This window comes from Anser anser (assembly GCF_964211835.1).
Source record: "Anser anser genome assembly, chromosome: 2".
Classification (NCBI taxonomy): Eukaryota; Metazoa; Chordata; class Aves; order Anseriformes; family Anatidae; genus Anser; species Anser anser.
In genome coordinates, this window is record NC_139721.1 from 116,825,010 (window position 1) to 116,852,227 (window position 27,218).

At 41.0% G+C, this 27,218-nt stretch overlaps 1 protein-coding gene and 1 long non-coding RNA gene across 10 annotated transcripts in view; one reads left to right on the top strand and one right to left on the bottom strand.

The window, feature by feature from the left end:
* Nucleotides 1–27,218, bottom strand: part of TMEM108 (transmembrane protein 108) — a 274,766-nt gene that overhangs the window by 113,225 nt on the left and 134,323 nt on the right. The window contains exon 1 of one of the 9 annotated variants that reach the window (XM_083825042.1): nt 301–840. The exons of the other annotated variants lie outside the window; for them this stretch is intronic. The gene's annotated coding sequence lies outside the window, so the exon portion shown is untranslated. Of the gene's footprint in view, nt 1–300; nt 841–27,218 lie in introns of those variants that run through there. 9 annotated transcript variants of the gene reach the window in all.
* LOC310894646 lies at nt 1,025–10,340 on the top strand. Its single transcript, XR_014580053.1, has 3 exons — nt 1,025–1,202; nt 1,290–1,348; nt 1,551–10,340. It is a non-coding gene; the product is annotated as an uncharacterized lncRNA (long non-coding RNA).

Genomic DNA, 27,218 nt, shown 5'->3' on the forward strand with positions numbered 1-27,218 from the left:
CACCAGCAGTTCATCAGAAGTACTGATAAAGCTCAGAGTCAACTCTCCCCAGACTGATTAAATGCAGGTGCTTTTAGCATCTTGTTTTCAGATTCTGCACAAACCTGTTGTGCGGCACAGCTGAGACCCATTTCACTACTGTTTTGCAGCTCAGGCTCTTTCTAAATTAGCTCACTGATCACTCCAGAAGCAAAGGTGTTCACCTTCAGTTTTTGCTTCCTGACATGCTACCCCAGCTGAATTGCTGAATTATGCATTTATCTCATGAGCAACTATTTGAAAATGTATGCAAGTGCTCACCAATGCTCCTACAAGAGCAATGTCTAGCAGCAGATGTCCAGCATCTCAGATGATGTGGTGCTCAAGCCAGAGCTGGGGAAGCCAACAGACAGGTGTTCCTTCTCCTTTGTGCTGCCAGGTCTGCCCCATTACCTCGACGAGGCTGAAGGCCATCAGCACGACAGTCAAAACTTAATGTCCAAATGTGTCTCTGTTCTAAATACCTCTCACCAGCTGGTTACCACTTATCTTCCTGATGGTGTCTGGGCATGTTCCCTCCAAAAGGCAATGAGCCTCTTCTGACGCAGTGTGAAAGGCCAACTCTGCTCCTTCTTCAATGTATGGGCACACAATCCACATACAAAGTTTCACAAAGTGCCAAAAAGAGTTGCTCGGCAAATAAGTTTTTCATGCTGGGCTAGGAAAAGCCCCGCCACAAGCAAGGCTGGCATTTTGCTTCAGTCATCAGGCAAAGGAAACCTTTCAGGTGCAACAGAAACAGCATTACTGTCATCTTCATCTGTCCCCTGCAGTTGCCAGAACACATCAGACCAAATTCTTCACTGCTGTGAAGAGATTCAGTGGAGAATGCAAATCAAGGTCGGGCTTTTCACAGTCCTACCCCTGCTTCTGCAAATGTGCTTTCTGACTTGTACCCAAAGGATGGTACAAGTCAGGAATGGGTAAGCCATATCTTATCAGAAAAGCAGCTTCTTCAAAAACATAAAGGGATTTTTCTTAAGAGAACTATGTTTTTAACTGTAGTCCACATTTCTGTGCAGAAAAATACCCGGACCTGGGCTTAATTTAAAAATCAGCATTTGGGCTTCTTGCCTATCTCAGGGACTTTCCTGAAAACATTCAGTTTTGAACTTGGGAATAGCAACTGCCAGCACAGGAACGCAGAGAAGTGATCTGAGAGGGTGAGCACTGAACCTGTGTCACATACAAAACTTCTGTCACTAGGCACTCAAACACCTGACCACATTTGTTCCTACTTATCCAACCAGGGATTGAAGGCTTCTGCATGGCTGCTGACATTCACTTTGGGTTTGCATCCAGGTAACAGGTAAAACGTTGTCCTAAAATACCTGTGAACCTCTAATGGCTACACTTAAGTGCTACAAAGATATTCCAAGTATGAGGAGGTGCACTGTGTCAAAATAGAAACAACTCTTGTTTTCAGTTGCGTTGCTAAGGTATCTGTAAATTATTAAGAGGGTGAAAAGAAAAACTAATTCATTTTTATGATCTTTGTTTACTTTTTGCAGGTTACCTACCCAGCGGTGTTGTTTCTCAACTACCAGAGAAATGCTACTTTGTTCCTACCCTGCCAGAGGTATGCTTAAGCTTTCCTTAGAAATCACAAAGAAGGATTGTCTTTTGATCGGAGCAGCGTATTGAGACTCAAGAAATCCAGGCTTGCTCCCAACTCTGACAGCGATTTTGTTTTTGACATTTGGCAAAATGTTTTATTTCCCACATTTCTGAAAGCAGTGTTACTGTTCTGTTATCCCACGTGAATAGTGATACCCCATCTGAAAAAGAGAGATAGCATTTCCTTTTTGCTACGCATTGTCTTGCCTGTTTACACTACAGTCTCGGCAGGACTGGGACTTTTTCCCTCTATGGGTTTATGCAATGTCTGTGATACAATGGGGCTGTGCGATATCTCTGAATCTCTAGACGCTACTTGAATAGTAATATTAGTTCAACAATTACCACTCAGAAGTCTAAATTACTAGGGGAAGGTAATCTGCAAAAGGTCCAAATTCAAGTCCTGTAGCCCTCATACTGACAAAACTCTTCCTGCTATTAGCATATCAGGATTCAGCCATAACTGAGGCGGGCATTATTTTAGCAGCCTTGCCTGTAATGCCTTTTCAGTAACAAAGGTAAAGGCAGAGCCTAGTCCTGCAAAACATCCCTAAGAAATCTAAACCCTACCTGAACAACAAATTCAAGTTTTTCATTATTCAAACCAGAGGACTCCATATGAAGGCAACTGCAAAAGAGAGCACTTAATTTATCCTACATTAAGATTCAAATTGTTTGGAGCTAGACTGTCACTGATTTCACTCCACTCTACAAGATACCATGGCCTATGATTTAATTGGCCAATTACTTATCCTTGATGAGAAACTGGTGAGAATGCCATGCCTCATACATGAAGCAGTGGTTATGGTAAGGGATGAAGTGTGTACGTCTGAATGAGAGCATTATATCAATCATTTGCGAAGCTGATCATTTTAATGGGTTTGGAATGATGAATAGATTGGCATTTTATTATTTGTCACAAGCTAATAGAAAGCCCTATTAAACTTATGCAAGTTCTTTGTCCAGAATAAACAAACGATGATCCATATTCATACTTTCTCCAGGAAGAATAACACACATACATTAACTAGTTATCTATTTTTCTTAGCTCATACTTCACACAGTGGGGAAATTTACTTTGGCAAACATCCAACCACACTTCTCAGTTTTTTCCCAATATTGCCAGAGAAATCAGATCTCCCTTAACTTCAAAGTCAAGCCAGGGTCAGGAGGCTGCCGCTGGTGCACACAACGAGCTCTCATCCATGAATGTACTCTGGGTGCCTAGCACTTGGGAACAAGTTCATTGATGGCTGAACAAAAAGCCCCAAGTCTGGCTAGTAAACACAGAAAATGGAGATTTTGCAAGGATGGAAAGGATGTTTCAGTTTTGATGCAGTTTTCTTTCACTCAGTCCTACACCACGAGAACAGAAAGAACAGTGGAGCATATGTGTCCGTGCATGGGCAGTCACATGCTTCATCATACTCTTTTGAGCAATATATTCACTGACTGTGTTGATGTTTTTTGTGGTGAAATGCATCTTTTGCTCCATCCACTCCAAAACCCGTTTCTGTGCCCATTCAATTCATCTCCTTACCAGGGATGAGGACATTTCCATCTTTTATATTGCACATTACACTGGCTGAGCATTTCAGGCTCCATTAGGAGTTCATTGCTCACACAGCTTCAGGGTAAATGACACAAGGGACTACCATGTGCAGAACCAGACAAGGCCTCTGTTTTTTTTGCTGTAGAAAGTGAGCAGGGGACAATGGCATCCCCACTGCACAGCAGAAGATTTACATCATCTTTTGTTCTTTTCTTTTTCCATTGCCTTATGACAGTAATGGGTTATCTCATTTATGGTACCTGAACACGAAAGCATTGTCCTTTCTAATCCAAAGGGAAGGATCTGCAAGGACAAGCGGCTTTGCTGCTTTATCACTTAAGGGACAAAGGGTCCCAATACTTTGGGATTGAGTGTTCACAGCAACTTCAGTTCCTGGGAAAGCAAAGAGGGAGAACAAGCTGTGATTTCCCTTATTTCTTAGGTGGCATAGCTGCATGCATCTTCATTAAAAACAAAATAAAATGAGAGTCTTTAATATTTGGGGGATCCACAGCTGAAACTTAGATGGTATCATGCTTAGATCCATCCTGCAGAGGATAGGTAGGATATGTAGGATCTTGGATGGAAGAGGTGATATCATTGAAAATTATTACAGCACAAGATGTATTCCAATGAAAACAGCTAAAAGAGGGAAGACTTCCAGTTGGAGGGGCCCGAGAGGGACATCAGGCCCCCCAGACAGATCTGCAAACAATGTCAAGTGAAACGAGGCCTTTAACCAGGCACCTTTGGCTTGCTCAGTGCATGGAGGGAGAATGCCTGAAAACTTCAGGCACACTAGGCTAGTAACACAGCTGGCCAGCTGCCATACCAGCTGCCAGCACACACTATTATTGACTGCATAAGGCAAGTCCCCCGAGACTCACAAAGAATGCTTCTGCAAAGGTGTTCAAGGCTCCTCATCTTTGCTTAGGTAAATCACTCTGCACTGGCATCCAGGAAAGAGCACTGAGCTACATGGGTTCAGATGAAATGGCTGTGGCTGGGTTTCTCCTTTGAACGAAACAGAGTCTGATTTAAAGTCCACTGCACTGAACAGAGGAGCTCAATAGGCCTTGGAGCAGGCTCTTAATCACAAAACGCATCTCGAGATGCAAAAGAATAAACGCCAAGTGTTGCGCTTATGGGATTTCCACATTATCAAACTATTTATGTGGAGTGGTGTCTAGGGAAGTGGCATTGGAAAATTGCATACTGCTAGTGCTTTTAAAAATTTGTGCTGCTACTGTGCAGGGTATGAATCTTATTACGCTAGATAGTATTTCTGCATATAAATGAAAGTAGAAAGAAACCATTGAGAGGAATCAATAAGTTGAATGGAAGGGTTTTTTTCCTTCTTAATCATGGTCCAATTGGGTGTTTTCTGGAAGTTATTCTTGTCTTTCTTTCTCTCTATTATCCTCAAGTGCCTGAAATGCTCTTTGATGGAAGACAGCTGCATCCTACTCAAGTTGACAAGCCCTGGAAAAATGCATCTGACAACCAAACCCTAGAAAGATGCGTCTGTAATGGCTTCTTTCAGTGTAAAAGGAATCGATGCAGCAAGGTATGAGCTCTTGCTCAGCTGCTGCTTTCTGACACTTCAATGGCTGCTTGCAATGTGACTTAGCCTGTAGGCATGCCAGAGAGGTCTCCAATCTTGTCAGATCTCATAAGCAAAGCAGGACTGGAATTGGTCAGTATTTGGATGGAAAACTACATTTTGCAGGAGATGATGTAGGGAATTCAATAGATGGCAGTCTTACCTCAGAGTCAGGACATGAGGTTTCAGTTTGCTGCTGGAAGTGCCATGTTTTAGAGGAGGTGCAAATGAAAAAGCCCTAAGGTACTGTTTGGAAGATCAGGAGCAACTGTTAATTTTGCACTGAGAAATGACATTCTGCCAGCCCGTGGACTTTCTCATGCAGTTTCAAAGGCATACTCTTACAAAACCATGACATGCTCTTTAAAATCCTGTTATCTCCCACTCCATAGATGGTTCAGTTTAGTTAAAAGTTATTTAATATCTGTGTGTGAGACAGAACCTCACTGCACATGCCACTGTACAATGCACTACATACAAAGTCTGATGGGCAGATATCACAAGAGCAACATGGCAGTGTGGATTTTTTAATTTCTAGTTTTGAACAGTTCACACATTATACAGCTAAGAGGTGGCTAAACTGTGACTTTGACCGTATAATCAGAGGGGAGAAAGGTAGATGAATTCTATTTACATCCTTTTAAGATTTATCCTGTGCTTGGGGTTGTGAAGAAGTGTGTGCTCCTGAACAGGTAGGAGATAAAAAAAAACTTTGTCTTCTGCTGCTCATGTACAATTTGGCTAACTAGCAGAGCTGAACCACTGTTAGCCATGAGCTGTCTGGAACAACAGCAATACTCCATGTCAGACCTCTAATGCAAGAAGCAAAGTTACATCAAGGATCACACCTCTCCAGTGTATTAAACACAGTGTATTACACAGTGTATTAAACCAGTGGTTCAAGGCACCTGTCCTTGTGGGCAATACACCGTTTCCAGTCATCTTGTCTTGAATAAGAGCTGACTTTGGGCTGCTGTCCCACTGAACCTACTAAAATTTTGGGGATGAGGCTTTTGGTCTTTAAAATATTCTATGTAAATATAGGAACAGCAACAGCTTTAGATTTTTAAGAGTGAGCTCCCTAAATGAAACTGTCATCAAGCCAAATGAGAAAAATGCAATGCTGAGTACCCCATGGGCAACAACAATCACTAGGGCAACAAAAATCCAAAGAGCGTGTCCTTTCCAGCCTGAAGCACACAGGTCTATGAAGGGCACTAAGGTCATCCTCGTCCCTAGGAGGAAGGCTGTCTTGGGAAGGCAGGCCCACTTCATTGGCCATGTGACTTCTCTGTTTCATGACAATAAAACATTATTTGTTAATGCAGACGATCTGTTATGAAAGTCTGGCTGTTTTAAAGTAGAATTTGCCATACTTAGAAATAATCTACAGTGAAAGGTTAGAGACTTTTTCCCTTTTTACTTGGTTATGAAAACACAGGGCATCTGGATTCACACTGACACTCTCCTTCCTTGAAGCAAGAGAAGATGACAAGAATTTCATGCTACTAAATATATCTAACTGGCCTGTCCATTCCTTTAAAATTAGTAGAAATACAGTGGCATAATTTTAGAGTAGCATACAAACTGCTCTCTCCACATTGTACTTGTTTGTGAGTCTGCTACGATTGCTTTCACCAGGCAGGGCTGAACCCAGTGATGTTTGGACCTGTGTGGTATACCCCAGCACCATCCTGGCACGCTTACAAACAAAGCAGAAACCAAACTGCACAGAGCTTGTACCACTGGTTGCATACTAGCCACAGATTCAACCCTGTGAAGAAACAAGCAGGAGGACAAACACAATTTGATGCTTAGCTTTCACTCCCAGATCCTCTGCTTACGTTTAATAAGGCTGCTAGTAAATTACTCTTCTCTTTGACTGGTTGGGTATAGTGTTCTTCCTTCATTCTTTGGGCCTCTCGTTTATCCCAATACTAGACAGCGCTGCAACAATGCCTATAACCTCCCTCTCATTAGCCTCTCCTACTTTCCTAACAGATGCATTATTTTGGAGTAAGACACAACCAAGTTTCAATAGAACAAGGACTGCGCTGTTACCTACCCCTGAGCAGCTCTGGCACCAGCAGAGCACACTTGGCAGATAATTATTTGCCCTGTGGTCCAGTGGAACACCTCTGCTGAGAGCTCCAGCGTGCTGGTGTCACCCAGAGCTGCAGCAGCGCTGATCAGCGATGTTTCTGCAGTGATTTGGCAATACTGGCCACAGGTATCTCCAAGGTCAAAAAAGGAGTGTGGACAAAAACAGACTCTTGCCTTATCATTGTCACATGCACAGATGGCATGCAGGGGTATAGCTGGCTGCCACTGCTAATGATGAGCCGACACAAGAACAAAAACTACTCTCCTTATACAAGGCACAAGTGGCTTGATGCTTTCCCCATATCAAACCCCGAACAATTTTAATAGTTCTGGATCAAGGTCTTCTGACGGATTCGCCACTACATGGGATGTCTGTCTCCTCCCTTTTCTTGTCAGTGAGCTGAAGGGACATAATCCCTGCAGTTCCAGCTGAGAGTTAGGAAAAACTACAAGCTCAGATGACCTTTTGCACTGCCAGCATTCAACAAAGAATAAATACCCCTTTCTTTCTGGATTTTTCACACAATGTCAACCTCATGTCACACCACTTTTTTTCCTTCTCATACAAGAAGAAATTAGGTGTTGATGTATGTGAGTTGACACGTTCATAAATGTGTTTGTGAACACGTAAAACACATCTAGAGCATTTGGGGTGACTGAGGAAAAGTGTGTATGGGTATGTGACATTTACTTATTCTGCACACGTATTTACATGCATATATATATGCACAGCATTTTACAGTTTTAATTTTGTATGCTTAATTGCTTCAATTTGTTTCCACGTTTTTCTGAACACAGAAAGGTAATGCTCCATACTATTCTTATGTACACATCATTTTGCCTTGTTTTCAGGAAAGAAAGTGGCTTTTAAATGGTAAAACAGAAAAGGAAACTAAGCAATGAACAATGATCAATGGAGACAATCTGAAAAGGGGTAAACAAACATACTTAAGAACAGCCCTAGCAAGAAAAGCAAATTACTCTTTCAATCCCTTGAAGAATTTCATTACCCATTCCATCACAGGCTAGATTTACTGTACAAAGCAATCAACTCCTCTCTGATACCTGGGAAGAAAGATCTGGATACAAGGGAGAAAAAGCCTCAAGAAGGTTTTTATTAAAGTTGACTCTTGCCCTTTTGCTAGTCTCAGTACATCAGCAGCACAGAATTCAGAAAACCTGAAAAAATGCAAAAGAAACTAACAAAATAATAATAATAATAATAATAAAGCAAATGGTGCTGTTAAATACACAGCATATGACTGGCATGAGAAAACAGACAAGAAATACGGAAAACTACATTCTTGTTCACTTGTGCAGCGACATGCTAATCACGTGCATATTACTGGGTAAGTACACAGCAGCACAGACATTTAAAATATGCTCCAGTGGGCATTAGGAACTTGTGAGTTCCAGCCTTGTCTCTGGCAGTGATTCTGTGTTGCTTTTGACAAGTCACTTTATCTCTTTGCTGGAGTTTAACTGGCTGTAAATGGAGATAATATTACTTACCTACCTTAGGGGAAGTTCAAGATTCCTAACTACATAATAGACCTTAAGTGTTGCCATCAAAAAACCTTTAACTGAAAAAACCCACGATGTACATTTCAAGAAGTTTCTGCCATTTGTATTGATTCATTTCTTACAAAGACAGAAAATGTTTAACCATTAGAGGGAGAAAAGAGACAGAAAGCAACAGACTTCTCAATCATTCCTTTTCAATGTAAGGTACTGATGCAACTACTACAGAGCCACTGTGGATCGCATGGGAGGGCCACTGCTAATGATACCAATACAGCTCTGAGACCTGAAATATCTATGATTGCACATACAATCAAGTACAATTCCTATTCTTAACAAGAACAAGAAGTTCTCTACCTAGTTTATCTCACAGAACAGAAAATCTTCTGTCCTGTGCCAGTTCAAGTTTCTCAGTTGTGAATGAACTACTGTTACTCCTGCTTTTGGTTAGCAATAAGGATTCAGTGAGACTCCTCTCCTGTTTTCACTAGAAACCAACCCTGGTGACCTAGCTTCCTCTAACAAGAAACTTGACTGAACAAAGAAGCTGTTTCTCATCCATTTCACATACTGCAGCACAAACAAAAGCCCTGGAAATGTTTTATTCCTCCATATTACCTGTCACAACGTAGCTTTTCAGCAGCACCTCACTTGTCCTCTACCCATTTTTACACAGTAACTTCACCATCAGCCAGCCCTGGAAAGGCAGGACCTTACTGCTGCTAAAATGGGGTAACACATCTTGAGGCTCTTGATGCTCACGGCAGACTGCAAACTCAAGCGGTGGAATGAGCAGTCCGCCTTTGGCTATACGGACCTGCACTGCAGGGCTCACGTGGAAATGGTGCACCAACCGAGGCCTGCCCTCACAGGCAAGTATCCCTCACTCCTGGCAAGTGAATACAAAATCTTGCTGTCCTGTAACAAATACTGTAAAATTTGCAGACATATTCCATAATCACAAGTTGCAGCTCAAAACAAAACAATCATCCATTCTTGAAACTGAAAGACATCAGCAAATTTATTGGGAAACGGCACTCAAATTTCCAGTGGAAATTAGTTTGAAGGAATCTTGTTGGGTTTCTATGCACAACAACAAAAGTATACCTCAAAGGATCTCTATTGCTGTTATTTCTGTGCAGTCATATTTCTAGCAGAAATCAGGAATTACTTCTGAGAGGAATACCGCTGAGTACGTTTTCTTGCCCCCATACAGATTTTTATTGAGTTCACCCCAAGTTTTTAATATATATTCAAATGAACTACTGTGGTACCTAGCTCAGTCAGGTTTGGCTCTGTTCTTGCCCTTCCTTTTTATTTAAACCAATAACTCCATTATATTTATCAAACTGCTTCCATAGCCCTGATATTAAGAAATGGCTTCATATTAACTACAAGAGATGCTCGCCTCAGTGTAGCATTACCCAGTATCCAATCCCTTCTGCAGTTTGCATATTTGGAGAAAGCCTATCTTACAAGCCAGTGAAAAGGGTTTCCAACCAGATTAAAGGATAAAACTACCAACTGCACTAAAATACATGGTCGATACGCTGTTAACCACAAATCCATAACTGTTTTGCTGATAAAACATTGCCTAAGCTCCAGTTTGTTCAGATTGCTGCTTTTAGATTCCTCACGACACGATCAGCAAAACAAGGAGCAGAAATTCGGCTGTTTTCAGAAGAGCTGTGCTGGCTTGCAGTCAAATCTGCGTAATTGATTTTCAAATTCCTCTGTTGATTTTCAAAGTGATTAAAGGAAATCGGCGTGGAATTTCCTCTTTGCATTTCCTTCAGCACACCTGCTCATGGAAAGTGTTTTGACTGGGCTCAGTGGGTCTTATAGTTTAAGAGGTTAAATTACCCTTCTGCCTAGATGTGGGTGCTCATGAAACCCTTGCTGGTTACCAGCTGAAGCTCCAGCCCAACAGCCAAATGACCTTGCTGGAGAGCTACTCTGCTCAGGGAGCCTGCAGAATCTCCATCTTCAGAGGTCTGCAAAACTCAGCAAGGCAAAGCTGCCGTTAACTTCATCGATTGCTGGCAGTAAGCCCCGCTGACCTCAAGGTTGGATGAGAGGACCTCCAGAGGCCCCTTCCAACCACAACTTGTATGATTCCATCTCTTTGTATTTAGTGGGTGACTAAAAGGTAGAAGGCACTTCTCCTGGAACCACTATTTCTAGAGAACTCCTCTCCCAGTGGAGGGTCTTTAGTGAAAATACGAAGTGGGAGATTTTATTTTATATGTATTTTCTATGTTATTTGATATGTTTAGAATTCTCTGCCACCCAGCATCCTCAGAGGGATCCTGTCTTGTGGCAAAAGAAGAACGTATGCTTGAAAAAAACCACTCATAATACTTTCCCCATGCTGATCAGGGCCAAGAAAAAGATCTTCAGCAAGCAAAAGACATAATCACATGGAGGTGTGTAATCAGTACAGATTTCTCTGTTAAGTTCCCTCTGTCATCATAAGCTCCTTCTCTAGCCGAAGGCAGCTGAATGAAGACATAAAGTAACTTGCAAAAATCCTTCTGACTCTCTTAGTTCAAGTATGCAAGGTATGGAGTCTGTAAGACTAGACTCCCTCAACATTACAGTAACCTCTCTGGTTACTGGGCTCACAAGTATCCCCCCCCTTCATTCAATATCAGAGTCAAATGAGAACAGAAAATAAGCTCATAAAAAGCTGCATAATATTAGTATGCACATGCTAAAAAAATAACAAGCATCTCAAATGTATTGAAACAAAGGTAAAACAACAGATTATTCAGCATACTGATATATCCTGAAAGATCTAGCCTACTAATACTTTCTAGTCCAGCCTAATATTTTAGAACCAGACATTCTGGCAGGAAGCAGTCCACAAATATTTATACATGTGATCACTTCAATCTCTAGATAAAAACATGCATTTAGAATCTAAACATCAATTTATGCATGAAATCTGCCTCAATTACAGATAGCTTGAGAAAACATCAGCTTTGTATCAACTAGCCCCATCCCTTGAAACCTGTTTTTTGTTGTTAATCATATCATACGCCATGTGAGCAAAAGTAACTAAAGCTGACTGTAAAACTCCCCTTGTAAATGGTTATAATTGAGTATACAAATATCACTGTTGAAGATACGTACAACACAAAGCATAAATCACACTAACAGCAGTCAGAGACTTTGATCTGTCTCTTGAGTACAATCTACTTAGAAAGTCATTGCTAGAAGATAACAGTTGTGCCAAGTATTGTTTGATATCTAAATAATTGATTTAAAAGTCTTGTTAATTGATGACTGACCATAAAAGCATTCTGTCTGCTAAAGCAGTACCAGCCAGAGCAGACATGGAGGAAAGCTCTCATGAGTGATCTGGTTTTTGCCCTGCAAGTCAAAATCTGATGCCTAAATGCTCTTCATTTGAAGAAGTCAAAAGAAAAGCATTTTGTTTTCCAGAATATACTGGAAGCTAATTGTTAAAACAACCCACCTTGGGAGCTTATAGCTAGGTTTAGATTAGCTCCTCTTAAACATACATACATAATAGTGTAGTCCAGAGATTTTCCTTCTTTCTCCATTTGCAGACCTCCCCCCCAGGTATTTTCTGATGGAGGTGAGACTATCTCTAATGCAAATTTAAGCCTCCTGACAGTAAACTTACTTGACTGTGATCTCTGCTGTAGAACCACGTAGAAGCAATTCACAAAGTCCCATGGATCTGCAAACCACCACCTCCATGACCCCAGCGCTGCCACCACAGGTCTACTCATGCTGGCATGTACACGTTGTTGAGTGGGAAACCTTCAGCTGGCAACTGAATTTTTTTTTTTTTGCTTTTAGTTATAATTATGGAAGCCTTGTCCAACATAACCCACAGCTATAGAGAATAATGCAAGGCATAACTAACACTCAGATAGCTTAGTTAGTTTTTTTTTTAATAAATAAATAAAAAAAAAGAGCAACGATCAAAATTATTTGCTTCCCTGTATCTTGATTTTCAGCTTTTTAATATATATGAACATAAAAAAGATAAGACTTTCATTACCGATTTTACAGAAAGCACTGTCATGCTTAAAAAATCTGCACTGTGTACAGAACTCTTTAAACGTTTTTGCCCCAGCTATTTCCACTTATTTTTTTCTCCCAAACATGATCATCTTTACATCCTGGTTGCATATCTTACCATGCCATGGGTCTAAAATAAAAACTAGTCAGATTATAAATCATTTACAAATTGAGGATTTTTTTTTTTAAACACTCTATTCCCAAGAGCTGGGAGCACTGAGTTATGTTGAGAGTGAGAAGAATTATGTTCTCTTCTCTGCTTCCGACTGGTAGTATTAAAGCAGACATATTCTTTGCATTTCAACCTTGCATTCAGACCATAAATGCTACAGAGCTGTTAGAGCACTTTGCTAAGTCAGCTCAACAAAGGAAGGTTGCTTTAGAAGACATATAGAATCAGTAATATAAAAGAGGGACAAAAATTGATGGGCCTGAATATATGTTACATTCTTTCTTCAGTGATATTCATGCAAAGTAAACTCTAGTTTTAGTGAAAATGAAAATGCAACCTTAATCAATGAGGCTGACTGAAAGATCAGGTTTGCACAAGCATGTCCAACAAACACCTACAGAAACGTTCGTGCTTTTGTTACAACAATGACAAAAAACACTTTATTACGTACAAAAACAACAGTTTGGCTGTGCATCCTGATAGTTGTGCTACCTGTTTGTAGGCACCACAATCCAGAGTCCTTATTCAAGAGGGAGTTTTTGTTTTCCCATAGGCACGAGTGCATTTTTGCCAGAAAACCTCATGTGTTTGTCAGCTGATACTTGTGCTCCCAGAAACTGCAGGACCAACACATCCTGTCTCATCTTTTGACAGAGGGCTGTAATGACAAATGCCTCATTTAAAGCCTTGATTTATATAACAAGTGGCACTGGATATAAGCAGATTAGTCATTGCTACTCATGTAGCATGTTCCTATAGACTTACAAGTACTTATACCACTCACAGCTTGCTGTTTTCACAAACTATGCAATAAACTTGCATCTTTGTAAGGTGTTTCATTAAAAGATATGACAGTTGATGTAGAGTCAAAATTGCCTCTGACACTGCACAAAGTTAATTTTTATCCCATTATTTACTTATGCAGAATTTCTGAGCCCTAGTCTTTACTGTTTTTATTTATTTCACAGCTCTCACAGTGAAGATTAGAGCTCTGGTTTACTTTGCTGTCAGTCCAGCCCTGCAAACTCACAATCCTATATAAATGAGGCTGCATGCTGGGTAGGGATGCTTTAAAAACTTGTTATAAGGATCAGGAACAGGCTCATGACCATTAAAAAACCTCCTTAACGCTGCACAGAAAAACTTCTAGTTGTGTAATCACTTAAAGTTGCCCTGCACTTTGAGTACTTGAAAAGTCTTTTTTTTTTTTTTGCCGCCAAAAAGATAAAATCTTCAAAATTTCCTTTAGATTTCAGAGTATTGTTCACAATTCATTAAAAATTTACTGAAGGAGAACTCCTGAGGAGAAAGGTTCTGCAGTCCAATACCTACTTTTACTGATTTTCTCAACAGAACATGCTTTTCAACTTCAGCTGGCATTTTACACAATTTATTCTAATATATTGATTTTTCAGGCCACAGCTGTTGTCCTTTGGACTTCATTCACAGCCATCCCTTCTTTTTCTTGTAATCAATGCAACTACAGCTAGTGTAATATTTACTCTTGCCAAGTTAGTTCATACAAGTCTGAATTTGCCATTTTTTTTTCCCAACAGCATTTTATTTCTAGCTTAGTTACAAAGTTGAATTGAAACTATTTGGCTGTATCTCTCATGACTATTTACTGTACATTAAACAAAAAGTAACCAAGCATGAATGACAAAAGTAAGGCTAATTGAAAAGTCTGCTTTTCTCAAGCATGTAATGAACCTTTCGCACAGGCTAGGGATTTAATACCATTGCAGAGCATTTTTGGATTTTTTTAACAGGCAGAGTCTCAGCTCCTCGTGCATTTCACCACCAGCGTGCTGCAGCTTAAAGAAGTTTGCATCAACGTGAGCAAAACAAATGGCTAAAGTCAAAGCACAAGATTTACAACATAAATATGTTCCCCCACTCTGTGAAAAGACAAGTGATGTCTAGAAAGCGTGTTTACTTTCTACAGGTGCCTCTTCCCTTCTCTTTCTCCTCTCTGCCCCCCAAACCCACAGCATTAAGTTCCAAGCTTTGGAGCAGCCAGAGTGCGGCTGTAAGCGTGCGTGCTGAAGCACAGCTGTCATAAACATCACGGCATCAGGACTGCCGGACTCTAGTAAATGATTGTAATGAGTTCACTATCAATCAAACGTGCCCCCCTTGTCAGAAATAAAGCCCGGTTTTTGACTTTTAAGAATAGCTATTAATGTCAATCATGATTCTAAGTCAGTTACACCAGGAGGGCCATGGCTGGATCTGGAAAATTATAAGTATGACATGACAGATGGTAATAGGATGCCTTTGTTACTCATGCAGCAGTGACAACAGCTACTCTACTGCCAGGGTATACAAGCGGAAACACAAGCAAGGCTTTAGGTCAACACTTCATACTGAGATGAGACACATATAGCAAGGAAGGGCTCTTTGTTGTACAGGCTAGCCTCTAATCCTGGCACTTCCACAAAAATGAGACCTGCATTTCAGATACCTGGAATGGTATTGCGTGCAAATAACATCAGCCCTGTTATCAAGGCATCTTGAACATCACTCCCATCAAAAGTGGGTACAGAAGTATATAAGGTATGTCACAAAATGCCAGGTTTGCATGCGTGTGGTTTGCTCCACAGTATTTTCTGGGGCTGATGGCTGGGCTTCCTGTGCTTTTCTTTGCACTTTGCCTTTGAAGACCTCTCTGCAAGTCACTCCGTATCTGGAAGGCCCCACAGCCATCTTCAGGGCTTGTTGCTTTGGGCTCATGTGCCCAAGGAGCAAGAAGCCAAGCAAACAATCTTTTCTTCCTTCTACCCTTGGTGCTTTACCTACAAAGTGGGTATCTATACTGAACAGGCCTCTCTGAATGGCCAAGACTAAGAACTTTCCTGGTTTTAGACACAGAAACAAACACATTTCGAAGGCAGCAGTATCACAGGGATGGCCAAGCAGGACCCTGAGCAGTGTTTTCTTTAAGGCCTGAAGATGACTTCCAAGAAGGCTCAAGAGAAAAAACACATGCCTAGAATCACTCTAGCTGCATTAGGAAAACATTGAACAGATTTTTGGCACAGGATAACGGTATAAATTTGTTTTGCCACTGACTGCTGTATGCCCACAAAGAAGAAGGAGGGCAGGGCCAACGGCTCCTTTCAAGCAGACACACACGAAACACAGGATCCAAACTGGTGTCTGCCGAAGAAACCACCAAAAGTGACCAAGATCTTTGTACTTCTGGTATTTGGTGTTTTCATTTTGCCCATCAATCTACATACTTCATTTTGCAACATTCATGGCTACCTAAAAATTTATCTCCGTAGAGCAGTCTCTGCACAACTCCACGTATGAAAAACCAGCCTGTTCAGGCCTTTAGGCTTAGCTCTTCTTTACATTCACGAGGATTTGCAGGACATGCAATACTAACACCCTACAGCTAAGAATTCCCCAGCAGCATGTCAAAACCTTTTCCTCCTCATCAGGTAGCTGCAGTTGAGAGGCGCTTCTACTGCTCAGCCCTGGCAGGCAATGAGGCATTGCAACGACTGCCAGAAGTAGGTTTGCAGTCTCTGAAACTCTCTCCTAGCTCTCAGCGAGGTTCTCTGCCTTGATCTTACAAATCTTGTGCAGAGCACAGCACAAGGTTATAATTTAAGGCAGGTATTGCTCAGTTGTCTAAACCTTCCAATTAGTGTCCATCATGTGCTCTTCTCATCCTCAGAGGCTGCGCTACAACACTGCAGCTGCAGAGGTGGTAAATAAACAGTCCTTTACCATCCGAGTGTGCAGGATCATGCTCACCAGCGAGCAAACAGAGCTTCCTGGAATAAGAGGAGGAACAGAGAGATCATTAAAGCAAGAGGAGGTCAGTAAGCAACTTGCTTTTCCTCAGGCAGAACAGGTGAGAACCTCTGCAATTCTACTTTCCACTTGCTTATCATCCTCTTTCCAAGTGAGCCCCCACCAACTTGCACAGAAGTCAGCAAGGGAGAATATGTTGCATTTATGAACTGCAGATCACCAGCCCTACTTTAAAAACCAAAGCCTATCACAATAGACAACCCCATTAGGGCAACACTATGTCCAAGTTTTCCTCTTTGTGTCTTCATTTTTTGCTGCTTGAAAAGTTGTATGGACAGGAGAAAAAAAAAAAAAAAACACTTATTTGTCTGGAATTTTTGGACACTGAACAGCCCTGGTCAGAAAGGACTAGCTGATAACCATAAAGCAAATGACAGCTATAGGTGCCCAGACCAAATGCAGAAGGCCTTCTCCATGAAGCAAACTTACCAAAATTCAGCATGTTCAATTTGCCTAGAAACACATTTTTCTTGCTACGTAAAGCATTTGAATTCCTCATTTCCTTCCCATAATGTTCTGTGTCAGGCACTCGTGTGAGGGGAGCTATAGGAAATGTTACAATTTCATCTCATAATTTTAATCTACTAGTGATTTTTTATTTTTAATATCTGAAGTATTAATGCCTAAATTGATTTACTCCGAAAAGTTGCTTTGGATGTGGAGAAGGAAAAGGGTGGGAAAGGGGGGTGATGTCAGCTCCGTAATACAGTTGCTGGAAGAAAACACATTTCATATGAGTAGTAAGGGTCATCAATAAAAACCATAGCCATATAAAACACTGTAACAATATAAATGTGACAGCCATGCTGAGATAGGGCTGGTGGGTTTTTAACTGCACCATGAAATATGACATTTCCCAGTGTTTTATGTCAGTTAATGGTGGCAGGGCCATGTTCAATGTGTGCCTATTTGTTCGGTTGCAATAAAAACATTTTAGCTCTACTTCATTATTTAAATTTTACAATGGAGTCATTCAGAGCCGCAGTAGGGTTTAAATTGTGCAGCTGGGCTACGACTGTCATAGTGGGATTTTCCATTTCCCCTTGGAAAACGCTGTGTGAGGACATTGCTGGATTACACTCTGCTTTCAGCTGCTCTTCAGATTGATCTTGCTGGATGCATGATAAATGAACACATAAATGCATAAACAAATAAAATAAATATTACATAGAGATGCAGGGAAAAAAGAAAAACTCGTCTATTAGGAATTTAGCGTACGGTCCAAGCTACAATGGCAGCGTTATAGGAGGTCAGGTAGATATGTAAGTGGTATCCAAGAAAAATGGACAGAAGTCAGTATCTCAGTCTTTCTGACTCATAGCCACGCAGACCCACAGCCACAGCTGCAATGCAGTGAACAGCCTAGATGGCATTTATCAGGAAATTTATGAGAATCTTCTAACCTCGATGGATATGGTAGTGTGTTATTAGGAAGCTGGCCAAGGATGCATAGGCTCTTTTTCCATGGATCAAGGAAGATACCAGTTTTACCAGATGCTGATGAAATCAGTTCAACCATTTTCTCAGTGACAAAATTCTAAAAACAGACTAGAGCTATCCCTTCACAGAAATTACTTCGGCATCAAAGCAAAAACTGAAATGGGAGTCAGTTCCTCTTGAACATTCAGTTTTCAGAACCTTTGCCATACTTCTGCAGATGAAACAACAACAAAATCTTAACAGTCACAAACTGTACCTCTTGAGTTCACAGAAAGCAAAAGGTAAAGCATCCTATCCTTGGACAAAAGAGGATACATGGAGAAATGACTCTCATTATACAGAGGGGAAAAAAAGGGCCATCATGGAAAATAAAGTCTCAAATTTATGTAAGAATAGCTCAATATACATAAATAGCAGATAAAGAAATTTGGCAATGCTACTTTAAAAAGCATTCACTCCACTGGTAGACTGCTTCCTGAACAGTAATGTTTCTCCCCCTTACTTTAATAAGCCCTGGAAGGCCTCCTGCCACCCCGGTCCCCTCTGATGTCTTTGCTGGGTAAGAGAAACCCGTGCTATGGCTAACCCAGAGCTACAAACCCGAAGCCCAGCCAGCTGGCTTCTGCCAAGCAGGGTGTAGAGCAGGCGAGTTCTGCCTGCATTTCCCTCCACGGAGGAAACAAATTCACTCTTTCCCTTCTATCCAGACATGGAGGGTGTTTTAAGATATTCTTTCTCTTCCAGTGACTTTTTGGGAGGAAAAATAAATACTGAGTAAGATGAACAGCTTGTTGTGCTTAAGCATGGCGGAATAACAACAGTAGCCATGCAGTGTTTCAGCTGCATGGCCCATGCAAATTAATCCTTTAAATAGCCCTGAAACACACAGCATATGTCTACCATATCCTACCCAGCCACCACGTGGCCACTGAACATACAGCTCCAGCTGCTGCTCCTGTGACATTGAAGTTGTCAAGGGCATGCCAAACAACGACTCCGGGGCACGCCAAAAAGAGACGGGTGCTGCGGGGATTAGCCCGTGCTTTTGGAGAGAGGATTTACTGCTTGTCAGTCTGTGGGCTTCGTAAGCCTCACAAGTAGGGAGGAATCTGATAAAGGGATCCAAAGGGTTCAGTTACATGAGTCCCAAAACAACACAAGACGCTGGCAGGTCAATCTACTTAGTAAAAGTACTTCCCAATAGCAGGAAGCATTGCACACACTAGAGAGAGGGGGAAAAAAAAGAAAAAAAAAGAGGAATATTTTCATCAGTGGACTCTCTCCATTTGCTTTGCACCTCCACAGCACTGTAGATGAGAAATAGGGCCAGAACGAGCCCTTGGGACACGGGAACGACTGGTTTCCTTCCCGTGCTACAAATAACATTGTGAGAAACTATATCCAGCAACAACATCTGACGCAGCAGGCTCTGTGTCACCTCTCTTCAATACCCTGGCAATAAGGCTGCAATATTCCGTGCCATGGACTAAATTGGTCCTCACGAAGCCCTGTGCCTGGGAGTCATGAAGGTAATTTAAAGCTGTGTTTGTTCACCTTCTCCCCAAACAGCTCTTGTACAGAGCACGTGGTTCTACCGCTTGGGCCATGAATTAAGAGCCTGAACAAGCTGTGCACGGGCACTCTTGTACCTGGCCGCTAGAAGGACGCGCGTGATTCCCTCTGCCGCGCGTTAACACCTGCTTTAGCAGCAAACAAGTGTCCCCAGTGGATGCTAAAATCTGCCAGGTTTGTGTAAGGCTGGACAAGATGACTCTCCTTTTGTGTTTTAATTTAAAGTATTAAGGCTAGATAACAGCAGGGAAATATTTAAATGAGTGCCACGGGGTGTTTTGAGCTTGTTTTCAGACTTCTTTATGAAAGATTGCAAGGAAGGAACGTCTCGAATCGCAGACTTGGGGATCACTTCATCTTTCTTACTACCAGCAGCTTATCATTTGAGCTGCGTCTACTCAAAAGGTAAAGCAAAGAAGCACAGGCAAAGGGGGTCTGCCTGACCACTGTGTATTTTCCAGTATTATTTGTACTACTTCAACTCAGCAGAATTATCTTAGCATGAGACTGGCGTAACGGCGTCTAATCAGCCTTATTATCCTAAATTCTCAATTGTTTCCTGGTAAGCTGCATTTATGTCTTAGCTGATTATCCACTTAAACTATCAAGTACCAATTATAAAACGCAGTAACATTAACGTCACAGATGCTTGGATTCGGAGAGGAGCAACCCCAGATCAGTTTTTGTGTAATAAATTGCACTACAGAGGCAGCAGAATTTAGTATAAAATGCCTTTCTCTGTGATTTAAAATAAATAAATAATCATTCTGGTATACAGATTACTTATATTCCTAAATAACACTTTAATTAGTTAGAAGCAAACCATGGTCTAAGTTTGCTTACAGCGCTAGTGCAAACAGGAATTAGGATCGCATTCATATAATGGCATTGCCAAGTGCAATTCCTTGTGCAGTTATCAGAAAGTGCCTCCATTACACATTGTTTTATGACTGGTCCTCATGGAATAAAATCCCAAATACCTTGTTTTCCTTTTGCAGAGAGATCTGAAAAATTGTAGACAGCAATCTGCCCCTGCTTGCTTTGCCAGCTAAATTCCTCAGGCTCAAATAAACTGCAGAAATTCAAAAGCAAAACTCGTTCAAATCATTCTCTCTGTTCCTGATAATGGGGTGATTAAAAAAGGCCACCCCAAAACACCATAGTGGCACTGCCAGGATCACTGTGTCTCATTGTGCACCCTCACTGCCCATGTCTGACCTGTTGTTATCGTTGTAACAGCAGGTCCCCAACCCTTTCCATACTCCGCAGAAAAGGCCAACTGGTTGCGCCCAGGGTCATGTTTGTAAGGTACCCGTTGTAAAGGAACACCCATGGGTGCTGGAAATCAATCAAGCTCTGTTGAATTATTCAAATGGCCACTGGCCTGGTTTCGACCATTCTCAGGCACAGTTTAGGAGTCAGCAATAAGCAGACCTCACCCCTGGTAAGGAGTTTGCATGCAGCTGTCTTGTTCTGGAAGCTAAAAAAGTTTAACTGACCAGGGATGGGCTGCACACAGCCTGCTGCCCTCAGAGCCCAAGATGACTCTGGCCATGCTGGCCACATTTCATTTATTAATACTGATGCAGTCACAGTGGCCAGGTAAGGTTATGAGCTTCCAGCTGCAGCACAGCCCTGTAGCCTTCTCCCTCGCAACGTGGCCTAATGGCACAGGACGGGTTGTTGCTCCATCCTGAACATAAGAAGAAACACAAGAAATCACCTGAGATGACTGTACATTTTTTGACCTAGAAACCTAGGACTTTTAGCTGAGTGTGGAGAAGCAGAAGGTTGACCTTCACCAGCCTGCAACCCACCAGAGGCCCTTCACCAGAGAGGATGCTCAGTCTGGGAAGGCTGGTGTTTAGTCTCCTTTTGAGTTCTCTGGCTTTACCTTAGGTCCCCAGCTGTGTCTTCCTCCCATTGCATATTACTTTCTGACAACATTGCTCATCTTTTTATGGAAATACTGCTCCCTTGCTTCTTCATGCAAGGCTTCTTAGCTCTCCCTTCATGCCATCTGTTACCTCTTCCCTTCCTCACTGCCGACACACACATCAATAGGCTGCTCTCTGAATTGTGCAGCAAAAATGTATTAAGGGAGCTATTTCTCTGCATGCTTTCTACTCCATCTGAACACTACTGTTAGAAGGACAGGTGAAATTAAGGAATAAAGGGAGGAAAAAATAAAGAAATAAAAAAATACACAGAAGGTACAAAGCCAGGGGAACGTACACTATGATGCTGTGGAAGAACAGGTTAGTGTTAGCTTTGGAAAACCACTACAACCTGAATTGTTTTCAAGACAGAGTCATTAAACCGTTTATTGCAAATGGAATTGATGAGCAGTAGGAGAAGTGAGTGGTCAGAGAAGAGCTGCTATAATAATCTAAAACATGCCATCCTGAAGCTGACCAGCCATCCATCTACCAGCATCCTGTCTTCAAGGAAGAGCATGTACGAAGAAGCCTTTTATTTTCCCTTCATAACATAATCCTTGGCTACTGAAAATCTTTCATATTAAAATGTCAGTTACTTAACACAGAGTAAACAGCTGGGGCTCTACAAGAGGGAAAGAATGAATTTCAGCTCTAATGACAGGGGAAGAAGTACAAAAGGAATTAAAAAAAAAAAAAAAAAAAGACCCTTCCTCCCCACACTTCCCCCTCTTCCCTCCAGACCTTGTATGCATTACGCTGAGTATCACCCCATACTTACTGCAAAGCCAAAGTAACTTGCAGTAAATGTCTAAAAAACCTTGTGGAACTACTTAGCAGCTCCCAGTACATTTCTTCCAGTCCTTCTATGCTGGAAACAGTTCTGAGCTCCAGAACTGCACTGGGCTGAGGTGCACGTCTATATTTCTGCACCTCTGTGTTTCCGTCTACATACAACCCTTTTCATTCAATGTTGTCAAAGCATTTTACAATTAAACACCAGGACCCCTTTTAAATCAGGTAGCACACATGACCTTCATAAAGACAGGCATACTGAAGGGTGAAGATACTTTGTGTCATGGAGCATATCAGTTAGACTTCAGCTCTGAAGTCAGGAATTCTGATCCCGTCTCTTCCCTTACTTGATTTGCTGAGCCACATTCACTTTCCTCTGTCTTGTTTATTTTGCCTTCTCATCTTCCTTTTGCTCTTATTTTGTGACTGAAGTGCTTTTGTCAGCACAAATCCTTAAAGATGAGAACAAATTTTTAAACTAAAACAGTGTAGATTTAGATTAGATATTCAGAAGAAATTCTTTGCTTGGAGGGCAGTGAGACCCTGGCACAGGCTGCCCAGAGAAGCTGTGGATGCCCCATCTCTGGAGGTGTTCAAGGCCAGGCTGGATGGGGCTTTGGGCAACCTGGTCCAGTGGCAGTTGGAATTAGATGGTCTTTAAGGTCCCTTCCAACCCAAACCATTCTGTAATTCTCTGCAATAGGATTATTTAACATCTCTTTTCAAAATAAAGCACAGACCATTTCCTCCTATCCTACCCCCCACACACACACTTTTTTTTTTTTTTTTAATCCTACAGATATAATTACCTGATCAAAATTGAGAAGACTGGGCAAACAACCTCATTTCCACGGGGACAGGAAGAATAAAACTCAGTGGGTGGATCTACTAATCAAATGGGGGTAAACCCTGGATTTAACGTACTTCAGTAATCACTTGTGCTAGCTCGTATAAGTGACAATGGCTACAGTGGCTCAAATTCTACAATTCTTTCATATGTTTTGCTCTATTAAGTAAGAGAGTGGAAAAACTTTCTGCTAGGAAGTAGCTCATTTGAAGCACTTTTACACTGGCAATTATGTTTGGAAGAGATTATGAGTGTAATCTGGGGAAAAATAAAGTAAACAGAATAAAAATAAGCTGGATAAATCCTACACAATTAAAGGCTTAGTTAAAGACTGAAGTTTGGTAGACTGCAGGAAAGAAGAGAAGTTTTACCTGGATTAAGAAGTCTTTACATGACAAGGCTGGACTGCCAATATGTCCATATCATTATGAGTTATTAAAAAAGGAAAGGACTCATACTAGAGATCATCTCTTAGTTAACCTGCCTCTCTACAATACATGGAGTTTGGTAATTGTGGTTTTGGAGCACTGCCACTTCCCTAACAAGGGCCTGAAGCCACAACTTCTGCCAGACAATCTACTCACCACCAAATTTATCACTGGAGGTTGGAATTTACTGACACGCCCTAAACACAATCACTTAAATAAACTACCTAAAAAGACTGTATATAGAGCTACAAAGGGGATAAGCAATGAGAGTTTGAGTAAGAAGGTCTTGGTGACTTGAGGGAGAAGTCCTCCAGCAAAGTGCACCTTTCCCCCTTATACGTAAAGCTCTGCTAGTCTTTAAACAACCCGCAGCATTTGCTTACTCACTCAGCTGTTTTTGCTCTCCTGCAGTAAGACACAAGTTGCATTGTCATGTGGCTACTGCTCAAGGAGAAACATCTCTGCCTTTTCTGACCCTTTTAAGTCAAGGGGTCATGTCTTCTCTTCCAGTTGCACCATCCAGCCATAAAGGTTTATAAACTGCTCCTTTATTACAAGAAATACACAGATACATCTCACTCTACCCAGCGAGTCATCCTACACTGATGAACTGCTTACTGAAACAAAGAACGAGCCTCTTATTGAAACTCATCTAAGGATCTGAGCCGTACCTAGGGAGGAGGAGGAAATTATGGGCAATCTGTCTTTCGAGTCACCTAAAAGTGTACTGGGCAAAGCAATGGAAAGTATGACACCAGGAACAATCCTGCTTCAGCACTGCAATAAATCAAGTTATCTATGATCTTTTTCATCATCTGCTGTTGAATTATGTGAACTGAAAGACAGTATGAATACATTGTAATTATTAATTAAAAAGAGAAGACCTGAAATGACTGGTATTTCATTTAATAGATCAGAATAGATAAACTGATTTAAGACTAGATTCTGATACTGCTGTTCACATCACATAGGAAGTTTGCCCAAACTCACCTAATGTAATAACTGTGGGAGAATCTCTGAGAGGACATTGGATTTAGTACATAGCTGTGAAATGACATGGTCCTGAAATAAGAACATCAGAAAGTTGCCTACAAGTTTTAAGGTAATTTATTATCTTACTAGACTTTTCAGAAGCTCTGCAGTTAGCTATTACATATCAAATGATATTTTCACTGAATAAAAGAGAATAAAAATATTAATAATTGAATTCTTCCTCCCTATGAAGACAAAGTAGAGAAAAAAGCTGTGGAGAAGATTAACTAACACTCTCTGTTTATCCCTAAAGTTCCAAGAGTGTTCATTATTATTATTATTATTATTTTCTGATCTAAAACTAAAGTAGATCATAATATATCCGCCTTTTAAAGGCACAAAGGTGACACTGGAATCAAGGGCTGGTCTTCATAAGACTATAAAAGTATGGTAACATAAACTCACTCTTGTACTGCAAAAGGACAGAAGAAATTCCACTTTGGGGCAAAATATAATTCTCAAATGTGCTAAACAATGTGTAGTACAGAAACTAACTGAAGAATACCATAATCCCTCAGTGAAGAACTACAGCTAGAGAAGCTGCACCAAAAATTGTAATTAAAACTATGATTGCTAATAGCACAGGGCCCAACACCTGGAGCAGATCCCATTTTTAACAACTTTATCTGTACTTTCTGGTATCACTGATTTGAAGCTGAGAACTGATATTATTTCTAATAAAAGTCCTGCCTACTTGGGTGGTCTCTAGGGCCACTGCAGGACCACAAGGTTTCTAATTAACCGTTCTTTCTTGGTATCAAATCTTTGTCCCACTGATGTGATCCTTTTATTATTGAAAATAACTGCACAAAAACACCAAACACAATTTCCACCATTAGTCTGTTTTCTGCAGCCAACATATAGGCATAAATTACTCGAGATGGCCTTGTACTAATTAAGGACCAGATTACCTGCCCTGCAGAAAAAGATGAATAAATGGGAGAAGCTGCCTCTAGAAATTCCCCTGAAGTGATTGAAAAAAAAAGATTAAAGTTCAAAATGCAGAAGCAAACAGTGGAAATAAATTCAGTCAAAGGACTTGTCCCAGAAACTGGTGGAGATCTGTGCAAAGAGTCTGCATCTCTGTGATAGTTCTTGCCCTCAACCATACAGCACTATGGTATCAACTAATTTCTCTGTTACCGAGCTGTACTTGCGGTCAATATGTTATTTCAGATGGAAGGGTTGCAACAAAGCAGTGAGTATCCAGCTATTTGATAACAGAAATTGGGTAACGCCTTTTGAGGTATGAAAGGCATCACAGCCACATTAAACTAAGCTTTCATTAGCTACTTTTCTCATTATAACACAGCTCATTACCGTACTTGGAAAGGGTCTGCAGTGTCAGAATGTGAAGGGGTGGATTAATCCTGACCTTTACCTATTTACACGATTGCTCAGCTGTCAGCCATGGACAGTAAGCTCCAGTGATAAGAGATCAGCTTGAGCCGTCCTTTGGTGATCACATTTCATGAACTTTGCTGAATTTATAATGCCGTAGCAAAACAACAACAACAACAACAAGCCTGCATTAGACCTAACATGATAGTCCCACAGATATTGGACTGGAGTTGTGCAGGATCTCTGAAGAATAAGAATTTTAGCTTTTAACATCTATGCATTTAGGGAAGGTCATAAAATAGGAAGAGGAGAGAAAAAATGGTGGCTGTGTTTTTGTTGAAAATTTCCAACCAAATAACAATTTGCCTTGCACCATGGTAATGGCATCCTGTTAAAAAAGGTGCCTAAACATTGTCATTTTTTATTCACTGCTAGCTCCATGGTAAGAAACAGTTCAGTATGATTCCTAGGATATCTAATTTAAACAAAAAACAAACAAACAAACAAACAAAACCACGATCACCAACACCAAGCCCTCACTGAAGAGATTTGATTGCAATTACCTTCTGTTTAAAAACTAATTTAGTGAGAGACTGCTTCTCTGCAACAAAGGTAAGGGAAAAAAAAAAGAAAGGTGGACTAAGGTAGACAGACAGAAGTTCCTCAGAGAGGAAACGCTGCCCAGCAATGAAATCACACTCTCCCTGGAGCCGAGAATCCTGATTTCTATTTCTGGCACTCCTGTTGTCACAGTGTTAAGACCTTGGGAGTAGGATATGTGACAGGGCTAGCTTCCAATATATTACCCACATCATACTTCCAATCATAAATAGCTGCACTAATTACAATGCAACTACTCACAGACCACTATCCAGCATACATAAGACGATGCCTCGGATGGGACTGATGAAGTTTCATTAACACAAAGTACCTGGAGTGCCTCAGACTAGTTTGCTACATCACTGCAAGGTAGCATGTTGCGGCTGCAGAGCACTAACCATTACTGGTGGTTTGAGGAAAAATAGCAAATGATCCTCTCTTTGCAATAGCTTTGAGTATTTGTCATAACCCACTAAAACATTTTATATGAGACGGGGAAAATGAAGGTGATTGAGTATAACTGGAGGTTAAACTGGAGATAAAAACATTGAAAAATACCAGTGAAAGTGTTTCATTGCTACCCTTCCTGCAATGCTTCAATGACTTACCCTCTCCTTACATAAAAACTTTTTAATTACAGTCTTTGAATATCCCCAATGGATAGTCATCCGTGTCAGATTTCAAGATATTAAACAAAGAGCTTATCCTACTTGTGCGGAATGTGAAAATTATCTTCCC